The sequence below is a fragment of the Felis catus genome, chromosome B4, assembly GCF_018350175.1.
Source record: "Felis catus isolate Fca126 chromosome B4, F.catus_Fca126_mat1.0, whole genome shotgun sequence".
In the NCBI taxonomy this organism is placed as follows: domain Eukaryota; kingdom Metazoa; phylum Chordata; class Mammalia; order Carnivora; family Felidae; genus Felis; species Felis catus.
The window spans coordinates 53,439,832-53,452,153 of NC_058374.1; the positions used below are offsets into that span (position 1 = coordinate 53,439,832).

The window sequence follows — 12,322 nt, forward strand, 5'->3', positions numbered from 1 at the left end:
TTGCTCAGAAGTAGAATTGCTGTATCAGAAGGTATTTCAATTTTTACGTTTTTTTTTTAAATTAATGTTTATTTATTTTTAAGAGAGAGAAAGACAGAGCGCATATAGGAGAGGGGCAGAGAGAGAAGGAGACACAGAATCCGAGGCAGGCTCCAGGCTCTGAGCTGTTAGCACAGAGCCTAACGTGGGGCTTGAACTCGTGAATCACAAGATCATGACTTGAGCTGAAGTTGGATGCTTAACCAACTGAACCACCCAGGCACCCCTCTATTTTTAACTGAGGATTCTCCATACTGTTTTCTGCAGTGGCTGCAACATTTTGCATTTCAACCAATAGTATACAGGGTTATAATTTAACATGCTAAGAGAAATAAGTCAGTCAGAGCAGGACAAACAATACATGATTGCATAACATGAGATGTTTAAAATAGTCAAACTTATAGAACCAAAATGTTAAACGGTGGTTGCCAGGATATGGGGGGGAGAGGAAAGTGGGCAGTTCTTACTCAAAGAGTATAAAGTTATAGTTATGCAAGATAAGTAAGTTCTAGAGGTCAGCTGTTCAATATAGTGCCCAAAGTTAATGATACAGTATTTTGCACTTAAAAATTTGTTAACAGTACCCTCATGTTCAGATATCATGTTGAATGTTGTTACTACACAAAAACAAAACAAAACAAAACAAAACAATAAAGCAAAACAAAAACAAAGGGACACAAGGTGATAGACATGTTTATTACCTTGATTGTAGTGATGGGTATATGGTTATGTCTACACTCATAAAATTGCCTATATTAAATATGTAAATATGTATGGAGTTTTAAAAATATATCAATTATACCTCAATAAAGCTGTAAAAAATACACTAAAGCAAATATTATTTAAATTTGATTTAAAACTTTGGTTAAAAATTGATTTAAAAAATTTGACTTAGGTATATAATTTCATGAAAGCAGTAAACAGTATAATGACATATGATAGAGATCTTTTTAAGGACAGGGCTATCTGAAAGATGATAAGTTTATCACAAGCACTCAAGAACATGAAAATGTTGGATAAAGTGCAATATTAAAACACCAACTATGGTGTTAGTGTAGCGAAAATTAATTATGCTGAAGAATGTCTAAAAATTAACTCATATCTTTGCATGAATTAATATATAAATACTGCTTTTCAGATATCAATTTACTATGTGCTCATTCAAGGGCCTACTATATAACAATTGCAAGTATGATTGAGTCTTCTACATGGTAGTCTATTATATGACAAATATAAATATAATTCTGCTTAGTAAATGACAGAGCCTCCCATATAAACAATTGAACATATGATTGTGCCTAAGAATTGCAAATGACCACTTACAAAGCTGAATGTGATAGATTTCTTGCCATTAAAGAAATCAAAACTTTGTAAAAGATGTCAATCTTGTAAACAGGGGAACTAAATTTGGCATTAGTGTCATACCCCATCCTGAGGCCACATAAAACAGGGGAATGAGATTATCTTTATTTAAGCCAATAATTCGGGGTGAGATTCATGGTAGGAGGTCAATAATGTCCCCATAGGAGAGACTCAGAAAAGGCTTCACAGAGGAAGCAGTATTTGACCTGAAGAGATTGAAGGGAGCAAAGCACATTCAGATAATTGGGGAAGTTGAACACAGTTGCAGAAACATAAAAACCTTTAATGTATTGAGGGAAGAATGAATGGTTTAACATGACTGCAGAGTAAAGTATAGGGTGTGGTATGTCAGGAAGGGCTAGAGGGAGATAGGCAGGGATTGGATCACAGAGAACAACATAGGACATACTAATGGATTTGAACTTGATTTGGTTAGATGTCACTCAAAAATTTTATGATGGTAGTAATGGTGGTGGTGTGTGCAAAGTTAGTTTTCCCTTATAGAAAATGTGTCTGTGACATGGAGATTTGATAGTGGAGGGTAGGGGAGAGAAGGAAGAAAACTTTAACTTGAAAAAGATAAGGAATTTATCTAAGACAGGAGAAATAGAAATGGAAATGCAAGTTCAGGTACCAGGAATGTTAAAAAAAGTAAACCCTACTGATCTTAAGGACTAATTATAAAAGGTGTCTGAGGAAGAGGAAGCAGTCTTAGATGGCTTCTGGATTTCTGACGTGGGGGCCTTGGTAGATTCGGTTGCTATTCACTCATGAATTAAACACAGGAAAAGAAGCAGGTTGTGGGTGGAGGTTAGGAACAAGGCATTGATATAATTCTGCCTAGTGTGAAAAGTACAAGCTCTTTAGTTATATGAGCCTACTTCTAAATTGTTGTTTGCTGTGGGACCTTGGGCAAATTGTTGAAGAAATCAAGTCAAATTGAGACAGATATCAATTGAGCTTCTTCAGGAATAGATCTTGTAACAAATGGTGTATGTATGTGGTACCCAAATTCATAGAGAAAGGGAGTAAAGTGGTGGTTGCCAGGTGTTAGGAAGAGGAGGGAATGGGCAATAGGTGTTTCATGGGTACAGAGTTTCAGTTCAGAAAGATGAAAAGTTTTAGAGATGCATAGCAGTGATGGTTGTACAATGGGAATATACTTAATGCCACTGAACTGTGCACCTACAAATGGCTAAACAGGTACAATTTGCATTATTTCTATTTTATTACAATAAAAAAAGCAGAGGGGGAAAAAGGAATAGATCTTGTAATCAAGTTACCTAATAAAACACTGAATAACTGAAGAAGAATTAAGGCTAATAAGATTCTTTCAGTGAGCCTTAAACACTAGTTAGTATATGTCCACAATCTAATTGCACAAGCTATCTCTGCAGACTAATATTTAGAGAAATCCAATTCTACCATGTCAATCTTATGAAACCCTAATGAATTAGCTGTTTGGCACATTATAAAATCACTACTATCTATGTTAATATTATTAGATTGGTGTAATATAACATGTCTAAATAAACGTATGTAATCTCCAAGAGAGTAGTAAACAAATGAAGTGTGATTTGAAAAGATATTTCAATTGTAGTGCAGTGTAAAACTGTAAATATCACCCCTTGCCCTGAAGTGAAATTTGGGCAGACCACCACCACCACCACCACCACCAAAAACCCAGATACCTGCAGGGAACAACAACCACACACACACACACACACACACACACACACACACACACACACACACACACACAAAACCCTAGAAAAAATTACATTCTTAAAATTATTGCCCCCTCTTCTAGTAGATCATAGTAGAATAATTGAAAAGAAATAAGACTATCGTTTAAAGTATTTATACAAAAATCATTACAAAGTCAACATTTAAAATAGCAAAATGTAGGAATTTGTCCTGAAAGCATAGTTGATTAGGAGAGAGCAGGTAGTGGAGTTCTCATTAAGTACATTGTGGCTAGAAAAATAGAGCTTTACGGGAGACTAGATTCATTTTAATTGGAACAGGCCCCTGTGGAAAACGAAGTACGTCACTAGAGTTGTTCTCTACATTATCCGTGGCTTTGAGGCTAGACTACTCAATGAAGCAATTGTTTACTTATTTCATTAATTCTTCTGAAAAATAAGCTTACTCTGTATTCTCTGGAAACAGAAACTGTAAAAATTGTGTTTTCAAGGGGAAGTGAATGCATATGCTCTGAATTAATTTGTCTGGAAGTCTGGAAAACATTACTGAATGTGGTGAACATTTATCAATTTCAACAACAACAACGAAAAAGAGCACAAGATTTGCAGTGAATGAGACAAAGTCTCTTAGAGAGGGACTATATTTCAGCACCTCTTTGTCACCATTAGATTGCCACAAACAGAATAATCCATTCGGCACATAGTAGGACTTCACATATTCATTGAATGATGCAATATTTTGGAAAACAAGTAAAATATTACATTAAAATAAGCTAAACAGGTGGTATTTAACTATTTTTTTTTACTCCATGGGAGTCTTTTCTTTGGCTGTCTTCCCATTTCTTCAGTCATGATTTTTATGTAGCCATTAGTCATTATTTGATCTCATATTTCAGAACTTACAGCATACCTGATATAATATATTAGAAAGATACCTTGCATTTATAATCATGAATTTTTGTCAGAAATGTATGATTAACTTATGAAATACCAAAAGTGACATGTCCTTTTCCTGTTGTTTCAATGTCAAGCTTTTTTCCTTGCTCCAAATTCTATGAACTATAAATTTGGTGTGGTGTATGTGTATATGAATGGAATGTGTGTGTGTGTGTGTGTGTGTGTGTGTGTGTGTGTGTTTTCTATGTTAAACAAGTTCATGTAATTCTCTATATTGAAAGATTCCTCTGGGCTCTTAAAGAAGGAACATTCTAAGTAATCATTTTCCAAGAGGCAAAAAATAAGGTTTTTGTCTCTCCTATACATAGTTGATAAATTATGTTTCATTGAATAATTTTAACTACAATGACTGTACTGCTGGAGTTAGAACTTTAAAATATTTTATCATCCCCACACTGAATGTTCTCAGTATTAAAAATGAAACTTAATGAGATCATGTACAAGTTTCTAGCATGGTAACTATATAGCAGGCATTCTCATTGTTTCTGATAGAACAGCCTTATTCCCCATGACTCGTGTATTCCTACTTCACTCATTCATTCCGGTTTATATTCCTTTCAGGCTACATTATTCTTTCCTGTCAAAAGCCTAGGCAAAATAAAAGCAAACGGTGACCTAATTTCATCTGAGCATGATTCTTATATCAGAAAGCATGAGAGACATTTAAATGAGGAAGGGAAAAAATTCAACCTTGATCTGACCGTTGTTTGATGAAATAGGAAAGTGAATTTAAAAGTTCAGGGGGCCTTGAAATAGTAGTCATGTATTATTGTTCCCAGCTTCTCAAAATTTTATTTCTCAGAACCAGGAGTTAATGATAAACTTATCAAAGCAGGTGGTCCTTGTTCTGTAGTCTGTTGATTTTACAAAATAAGTAGATGAAACTTAAACCCCAGAATGCCCCCAGTATTTCAGTTCTGCAAACATTAAGATGCTCTCCAACCCTGAGATTCTATGACTTCGTGGTGGAAATGTGAAATTGATCTGGGAGAAGAGATATAGTTATGTCTTATATATGATATATCAAGGTAACAGTAACTTGTTGTTTGACAAGGGGACATATTTGACCACGATTATGTCTACAGGTTAGACATAACCTGTGACAACCAAGGTTATCCTGGGATTCCAGTATATCTGTTTTGGAATTAAAAAGTAATGTGACTGGTAGATGTATACATTTTCAGTTCTTATAGATATACATCATAGACCCTCTTCAGTACTACTTGAGGAGGAAAAGTAACTTAACTAACCTGAATAGTTTGGGAAATTATTTGTGAATAATTTGATTATTTTAATAATTATTGTGAATAATTTGTGGAGTGAAAGAGGCAAGATGAAACTGCAATATTCCCTTACCCCACCCTCATGATACTGCAGTATAATGAGAAATGCATATGTGGTCTTTTCCTCTGGTTCCTGGTACAGAGCTCCTAAAACCCTAGGAATTCTCAGAGTCAAAATTATGGAGTGTCTTTGTTATTCATAACAAACCCCTTTTAACCACACCTAAGTATCCTAGTGAGGTGACCCTGGGTGGGCTTCTAGATAGTTTCAGGATGAGGGAAAGTTGGCGGAGGAAGTGACCATGTGATTGGTGGCTTGGAACATTCAATTCCTCCTCACCCAACCTCCAGGAGAGGAGAGGGCCTGGAGATTGAGCTAATCACCAATGGCTAATGGTGATGATTAATTAGTCATGATTAAACCATTAAACCATAAACTGGTTTAATCAGTCCAGTTTATAGTGGTGGAATTTCCATAAACATCCTAAACAGTGGGGTTCAGAGAGCTCTGGTCTGGTGAAGACATCGTGGTGCTGAGAAGGTGGAGTGTTCAGAAAAGGCCGGAAGCTCTGTGTTCTTTCCTCCAAGCTTGCCTGGGCATCTCTTCTGTTTGGCTGTTCCTGAGTTGTATCCTTTCTAATAATCTGGTAATAGTAAGTAAACTGTTTTCCTGAGTTCTGTGAGCTGTCATAGCAAGTTATCTAACACAGGGAGGGGATTGTGGGAACCCCTGATTTATCGCTGGCCAGTCAGAAGGTTTAGAGGCCTGGTCTTGTGACTGGTGTCTGAAGTGGGAGTTAGTCTTGGGATTGAATCCCGTGGTTCCTGCTCTAACTCTGGGTTGTAAGTGTCAGAATTCAATTATATGACACCTGGTTCAGAGAGCTGGAGACTTGGTTGGTGTGGGATCCCCTCCCCCCACATATTTCATGTCAGAAGTGTTGTGTGTAGTTCCCTTCCACCACTGCACACACTTCACTAATAACCAAGTTCTGCCAATACTTCCTAGACATTTCACAAACCTGGCTTTTCTTTCTCTTTTCCATCCCCACAGTCACTGTCCTGGTTCAGTTCGTTACCACCTCTGCACAGTCAATATAAATTCACACATCTCGTAAGTTATCTCTTTTTCCTAGAACACTTCTTTCCTCCAAATTAACCTTATCCTGTGTCTGGTTAATCCTTTGAATCCTATACATCTCAGTTCAGGGGATTCCTGTGAGTCTTAGTGTCATTTTTTTTTTTCTGGAAAGACTGCCTATGTCCCTGGGAAGGTCAGAAGCCCTTCTGTTCTCAACATTATGAGTACAGCTCCCCTCACTGTACTGACAACGTTGCTTTTTTGAGAAGTGGAAAGCTTATCTTCGTTGTCTCTACATCCTCAGAACATAACAGAGTACCTGCTCTATAACAGTTGCTCCATAAAATATTTCTTGAGGGCCTGAAGCTTGCTCTAAATGCCCCCTCGATAGCATCGGTAGAGTCAGCTGTGTTTCCAGATATACTTCTTACCTTTGCTCGAGACATGAGCTACTCAAGAAAATGTCTTCCCTTCAGGTTTCATTCTCATTCAGTTCTACACATCTTTCTAAAATATGTATCTTACCATATCATTTCTCTCCTTTCTTTATCTTCCTATAATTCCCAAGGAAAGTTCAGGGTGAACCAAATATTCTGGTTTACCCTTTAATGTCTTTGGATTTGCGCTTTGTTTTGCTCAACCCTCTTCACTTTTCTATGTATATCTTTGGCACAGATTTATAGAACAACTGGTATTCTTCATAATTGTCATGCGTTTCAAGTTTTTATGACTGCACACACACTTTCTCTTTTGCCTTAAACACCTTCCTCCTAATGCCTTCTCCTTTCTTCTAAATCCTGTCCCTCTGTTAAAGTGTCAGCTCTCTTGGGAAAGACTTCTCTGAGCCACCTCCGTCCACGTCATGTGCCCACATCTGAGTCACTGTTCTCATTACACTGCATGTTTCCTCCATGATGTACCCATCACAATTCACTATCACTGTCAATTTATGCCTCTCTTTCCTCTAGGTGAGTACAAACTCCTTGAGGGAAGGACCTCTGTCTTCTTGCACCTGCATTTTCAGCATTGAGTGCAGTATTTGACACATAGTATGAGATCAATTGCAAAGGAAAGAAGGAGAAGGGAGAAAAATAAATAGAAGCAAAGAGAAGAAAGGGCAGTGGGCATATACTAATTTCCAGATATTTAAAACCATTCCAAATAGTAACTTCGTTAAACATAAGGGTCCTGGTAGCTGAACGATTGCTGTCCTCTCTGTTTCTACAGTACCTTAGAAAACAAACCTTAGTTTTACAATCATAATGTATTTGATCATTGCAAATGAATAGATTTTGGTAATCTTGCCATTTTTAAAGCTGGAGAAAAAGAACCTCAAGAAATTCATGAAACTAGGAAGTAAGAAAATCAGGATGTGAATCAGTCTGATCAACACAAATCTGGATATTCTGATACCATACCCAGGAATGGCTACACAATTTGTGGAAAATAAAAGTGCAAAATAAAAATGTGGGGCATCTTGCTCAGAATTACTGAGAATTTAAGGCAATGAAAGTAGAGCATTAAACCAAGCTCAGACCTCTTCTAAGGTGGGGTGTGTGCAACTATACAGGTTGTACGGCTGTGAAGCTGGCCTTTACTGTACATTCCCATAATTCTATGGGGCTCTCATTTGAGTGCTAGGAATGGGATTGGCAGCACATTGATCAAAGGCAAACTCTGTCTTGTCAAACTAAGGATAGCGAGAATTAGCATTAAGCACCAAGCACTGGGGGTAAGTGTTTTGGGTGTTATCTCATTAATCCTCACAATAGCCTTGTATCTTCTAAGATGACTTTCTCCCCACATCTTCATCAGCCAGCTCAGTCCTATGCCTTTTGAAGCATCAACTCTTCTGGGAAAGACTTCTTTAACCCCATTCCTCTACATGGTACGAAGCATTGCCTTCCTACATGGTCTAAGTATACCCTTTACTGGTTCCAGTGTGTCACCTGTGTTGATTTTATTTTCTTACCTGATACAAAAACAAACTGAGACTGAGTCATAGCTAGGAAATAAATGTTGTTGAGAAGATTTAGGTTTACAGCTCCTTTCATTGCTAGCTCAGCATTCCGTTATGCTGTTTTCACCTCTTTGAGGCCACTTAACCACCTAAAGTGTTCAGCATTGGCCACCTTTGTCATCACTTTGCTTTTATGCCCACAAAAGTAGTATTCTGAGGGTTGAGGAAGGAGGTGATACCTGGTTTTCTTGGTGAAAGATAACATACCGGAACATATATAGGTCTTACCTAGGCTTTGTGACTTGTTGAAGGTATGACTCAGTGTATATGAGGGTAAGTATGCACCTTTGTCTCTCCAAAGCTGGGATTAAAAAAATAAGCCAAGAAGAATCATTTCTCTAAGAATAATACCTAACAAGCTATCACTTGCATCTGAAAAAGAGAGGCTAAATCCCTTTGCATTCCAGGAAGCTTGAAGACAATATTAGCATTTCTTACAGGATTTGGTTTCCTAAAATGCTAAATGATCTTAGTGTCATGTTGGAACTGCTCCATTGGCAAAATAAACATTTTACCGTGATGTAATATAAAATTTTTAAGAGCTTGACTTTGCAATTTAAATTTTAAAATATATTTTAAAATGTAATGTATATGCCTCTACCTTTAAATATGAGAATTAACATATAGAACCACAAAGTAGAGCTTAATGTTCTGCATATAACAGAAGACACATGGAAGCCAAAAATCAGCTTCTTGAAGTACAGTAACTGCTGAGATATGACCAAGATGAACATTTTTCTATGGTACACTTGGCTTAATTAATTGACGATGAGGTCATTGATTTTTAGAAGGTGTTTAAAAAGTGCGGTTAGAGATTGACATTTTCTAAGGCGAATTCATGAATCTTTGATAATCCTCAAACAGAATAAGGAAGTACTGGTACAAAGGAGTCTTCTGTCCATCATATAAGCCCATGTGAAGTTAAATCAGTGAGGTTGTTGTTTTGTAACTGGATGTTAATTCTCCACAAATAGTAGTAAAGCTCATAGTAATACAGAACCTAATGTGGAATTAATTTAAAAATTTTTTTAGAAAGTAACTTATTTGTAGACATTCTTCCAGGATTTTGGGAGGAAACTGTAAAGAAGTGCAGGAGATCCTCTTGGGCACATCCCAGAAAATCTCACTAATTGTTAAATAGCCTCTCTATTGATTTCTGAGCACTTCCCCCCACTGTGGCTGGGGGAGGAATAGATGTACCCAAACTATTAAGTAAAGTGTGCAGCTGGGACTGACAGATCTAAAATGGACAGATTCATTGTGTCTGCCAACCTCAGCTTAGCAAGGGCTTTAGTCCAGATAACATCATTTTTTAACATTGTTTGATGGGCTTCCTTTCAGATATGTAGAAGTATTGCCTATCCCTTTAGCTCACTCAGCTTTTCGTTTAAAAAAATTTACGTTTATTTGTTTTTGAAAGAGAGAGAGTAAATGGGGCAGGGGCACAGAGAGAGGGAAACACAGAATCTGAAACAGGATCCAGGCTCTGAGTTGTCAGCACAGAGCTTGATGTGGGACTCAAACCCACCAATCTTGAAATCATGACCCGAGCAGAAGTCAGACGCTTAAGGACTGAGCCACTCAGGAGCCCTCCCCGCCCCCCCGCCTTTTTTTTTTTTTTTTAACTGTTGGGAAGGAGGTGATACAATGAAAGTTCAAATATGCTTTCTTTTCTAGCTTTTCAAGTATATGACATTTATTCTAGTTGGCCCAAAAATTCATCAAACCTGGAGAAGATTAAGACATGTTATTGCAAGAAGGATGATGTAATAGCTTCTGACATGGAAAATAAGATTTTTCAAATTCCTTAAGTTTCCTTTCAGTGTATCAAGAACACTGGTGGATGAAGAAAAGGAAGAAGTTAAAATTCAGCCAGAAATGTGTGTTCTTTTTTTTTTTTTTTTTTTTTTTTTTTTTTTTTTTTTTTTTATCGTGGGCTGCTGCTCAAAGACAAAACGAGTAAATAAAAGAGAGCAAATGAGACCAGTATTGGACTTTTGTGCCCACTTCTCATTTGAGACTCTGAGCCCTATAAGCTACCCCTTTAAGCTACTTATCTTATGAAGTAAATATTATTCTTCTCATTTTAAAAATTGACGGGGCGCCTGGGTGGCTCAGTTGGCTGAGCGTCCGACTTCAGCTCAGGTCACGATCTCGCAGTTCGTGGGTTTGAGCCCCGCATCAGGCTCTGTGCTGACAGCTCAGAGCCTGGAGCCTGTTTCGGATTCTGTGTCTCCCTCTCTCTCTGACCCTCCCCCGTTCATGCTCTATCTCTCTCTGTCTCAAAAATAAATAAACGTTAAAAAAAAATTAAAAAAAAATGAGGCAAGTGGAGAGGAACAAGTTGCTCAAGGTTATTCAGATGGCATAGAACCTGGATTTGAATCAGGACAGTCTGACTAACCACTCTTAACCATAATACCCTATATACTGCCTTTCTGTACTGCATTGTGAACAGAGCTATGGGGGGAAAAAGTTAATTAAAGTGGTGAAGACTGAAATAAAGTCAGCAAAATTTTAATATTTTGCAGTTATAGAATAAATGAGTTTCTAATTATATTGTTATTGGATATATGTCACTTGCCATGCTAGTGTCGTAGTCTTTTAAAATTTCCTAAGATTTTGAGTAGAAATGGAAATTTAATATGTAGCTTGAACTTCTATGTTGGCTTGTTTAAAAAAAGTACAGCCTATTTAAATTGTGTTTTTGTTCAGTTGCATCCAAACTAAAAGTATATCTTTTTATTTGAATGTCTTCAGTGATTTTGTTATTATTGATAATTATGAAAAATAATATAATTTCTGTTCTTGACTTATGAAGGATCATAAACTTCTATAATAGATTTGTAATTTCCTCAGAGTTTCAGAAAATAAATTAAACGCAACAATAAAGATGCTCTTTGAAGCTCTTTTTAATAGGGTGCTTTGTTAATATTCCAGTCATTCCCTTAGAGATGGTGGAAATATTTAATAATTGTTTTGGGAACCAGACTTTTGTATAAAATAATATTTTGGGTCTTCATGTTATTTAATCCCATCATCCAACAGAATATAAACTACCTCCTGTCTAGATGTTATTTCCACTTTTAGGTTGTTGGCTCTTTATTCACATGTTTTAAAGGATTATTTCATAGCAGTTTATTTGAACTAAATGAGACATTTCTGACATCAACTTTTAAAACATGATGGTTTTGTCCTCTTTATTTAGTGTTTTGTAGATTTGCTGTCTCTAGCGCAAGGCTTGCTTTTGCTTGTAAACCTATAGTGTTACCAATTAGGTGATGTGCAATTCCAGTAATGTTAACTATCCTGAATTAAAATGCTCTCGGACAGTAAAGCAGCAGTTGAAAATCATTGGAATTTGAAAAAAATGTGTCATATAATCAACATATGACACATGCTGCATGATTTTTAATGTATAAGGTCTTAGCTGGAAAATGAAGGTGAGCCTGCTACATAATTTCATGCATGACATAGCATCAAGTGGAAGGGAAGAAGAAGACTGGAGCAAATGGGAATCCTGGCTTCCCAGAATAGTGAGGGAACCAAACGCGACTGAGAAAAGTGATAAGTAAATGGTCTAAAAATCGTTGGAGTTATCAACCAGCCAACTGGTTGATTAGATTATATTAGATTAGAATGAGAGACAAGGAAATATTTCAATGTATGATTTATAAGTAGTTTTCTACAAAAGGGAAAACCTTCAATGCTAAGTGAAAAAAAGTAAGAATATCATCAAACATAGTAAATGAGATCAGTTTCTTCTCAGCTTACTCAATAACACATTATGAGAAAACTGTGCAGGGAAAATGTAGGTGGGACCCAATGAAAATGTCAAAATCTATCCTGATCGAAAAGAAACTCCTACATCTCA

The 12,322-nt window shown here is 36.7% G+C and overlaps 1 protein-coding gene and 1 pseudogene across 1 annotated transcript in view; both read left to right on the plus strand.

Moving 5' to 3' along the window:
• Window positions 1-12,322, plus strand: part of LOC101086819 — a 56,551-nt pseudogene that overhangs the window by 29,985 nt on the left and 14,244 nt on the right.
• PDE3A (phosphodiesterase 3A) overlaps window positions 1-12,322 on the plus strand; it is a 537,920-nt gene that overhangs the window by 933 nt on the left and 524,665 nt on the right. The gene's annotated exons all lie outside the window — the stretch shown is intronic.